Below are 2,116 nucleotides of genomic sequence, written 5' to 3'. Positions count from 1 at the left end.
CCATCCTTTCAGACTTTGAGAAATCATGTTGACTTGATGAGTCAACATTTTGTTCTGAGCCAATATGGCATTCAGAGCATCAATTTCAAGAACTCCCTTCCTTTGAGGCATCCCACTATTCACGGAATTCCTCTCAGAAGTGTATATGAACTAGTTATTTGTAACCATGTCAATAAGTTCTTGAGCTTCTGCAGGCATTTTCTTTAGGTGAATGGATCCACTTGCAGAATGGTCCAATGACATCTTAGAGAACTCAGATAGACCATAATAGAATATATCTATCATGGTCCATTCTGAAAACATGTCAGAAGGACATCTTTTGGTCATCTGCTTGTATCTTTCCCAAGCTTCATAGAGGGATTCACCATCTTTTTGTTTGAAGGTTTGAACATCCACTCTAAGCTTGCTCAGCTTTTGAGGAGGAAAGAACTTAGCCAAGAAGGCCGTGACCAGCTTATCCCAGGAGTCCAGGCTATCTTTAGGTTGAGAGTCCAACCATGCTCTAGCTTTGTCTCTTACAGCAAAAGGGAAACGCATGAGCCTGTAGACTTCAGGATCTACTCTATTAGTCTTAACAGTCTCACAGATCTGCAAGAACTCAGTTAAGAACTGGTAGAAATCTTCTGATGGAAGTCCATGAAACTTGCAGTTCTGTTGCATTAGAGCAACTAATTGAGGTTTCAGCTCAAAATTGTTGGCTCCAATGGCAGGAATTGAGATGCTTCTTTCATCAAACTTGGAAGTAGGTGTAGTGTAATCACCAAGCATCCTCCTTGCATTATTGTTGTTGGGTTCGGCTGCCATCTCCTTTTCTTGTTCGAAAATTTCAGCAAGGTTGTCTCTAGATTGTTGTAATTTAGCTTCTCTTAGTTTCCTCTTCAGAGTCCTTTCAGGTTCTGGATCAGCTTCAACAAGAATGCCTTTTTCCTTGTTCCTGCTCATATGAAAAAGAAGAGAACAAGAAAAGAAGAGAAGAGGAATCCTCTATGTTACAGTAAAGAGGTTCCTTATTGTTAGTAGAAGAAGAAAGGGAATAAAGAAAGGAGAATCCAAACAGAAGGGTGAGGATAGAGGCAGTGATTTGAGGTGAAGAGAAGTGTTAGTAAATGAATGAATAAATAGAATAAGATGAGAGAGGGAGAAATTTTCGAAATTAAATTTTGAAAAGGAGTTAAATGATTTTCGAAAATAAAGATAAGAAATAAAATTAAAATTAAAATTTAAAACAATTAATTAATTAAAAAAAGAATTTTTGAAAAAGAGGGAGATATTTTCGAAAATTAGAGAGAGAAAAGTAGTTAGGTGGTTTTGAAAAAGATAAGAAACAAACAAAAAGTCAAATAGTTAGTTGAAAAAGATTTGAAAATCAAATTTGAAAAGATAAGAAGATAAGAAGTTAGAAAAGATATTTTAAAATCAAATTTTTGAAAAAGATAAAATTTTGAAAAAGATATGATAAAAAGATATGATTAAAAAGATATGGTTGGAAAAGATTTAATTTTTAAAATTAAAATGAATTACTTGACTAACAAGAAACTAAAAGATATTATTCTAGAATTTAAAGATTGAACCTTTCTTAACAAGAAAGTAACAACCTTCAAATTTTTGAATCAATCATATTAATTGTTAGCATAATTTTCGAAAATAAAGATAAAACTAAGAAAAAGATTTTTGAAAAATATTTAAAAAAAATTACATTTTCAAAAATTAAATAAAAAAAGAAAAAGATTTGATTTTTCAAAAAGTTTTAATAAGATAAGATTTTTAAAATTTGAAAATTTGACTTGACTTACAAGAAACAACTAATTTTAAAATTTTTGACTAAGTCAACCCAAATTTTCGAAATTTTGAGAAAAAAAGGAAAAGATATTTTTTGATTTTTGAATTTTTAATTATGAGAGAGAAAAACATAAAAAAAAATGACTCACAACATGAAAATTATGAATCATAACACATGATGCATGCAAGAACACTATGAATGTCAAGATGAACACCAAGAACACTTTGAAGATCGTGATGAACATCAAGAACATATTTTTGAAAAATTTTTTATGCAAAGAAAACATGTAAGATACCAAACTTAGAAATCTTTAATGCATGGACACTATGAATGCAA

At 31.0% G+C, this 2,116-nt stretch overlaps 1 non-coding gene across 1 annotated transcript; it reads left to right on the top strand.

Moving 5' to 3' along the window:
• Positions 1-301: 301 nt before the first annotated feature.
• Positions 302-405, top strand: LOC130942998 (small nucleolar RNA R71). Its single transcript, XR_009071538.1, has one exon. It is a non-coding gene; the product is annotated as a small nucleolar RNA R71 (small nucleolar RNA).
• Positions 406-2,116: the final 1,711 nt, after the last annotated feature.

The sequence above is a fragment of the Arachis stenosperma genome, chromosome 7, assembly GCF_014773155.1.
Source record: "Arachis stenosperma cultivar V10309 chromosome 7, arast.V10309.gnm1.PFL2, whole genome shotgun sequence".
In the NCBI taxonomy this organism is placed as follows: Eukaryota; Viridiplantae; Streptophyta; class Magnoliopsida; order Fabales; family Fabaceae; genus Arachis; species Arachis stenosperma.
The sequence above is the reverse complement of the archived record's forward strand: the minus strand, read 5'-3'. Positions and strand labels throughout refer to the sequence as shown.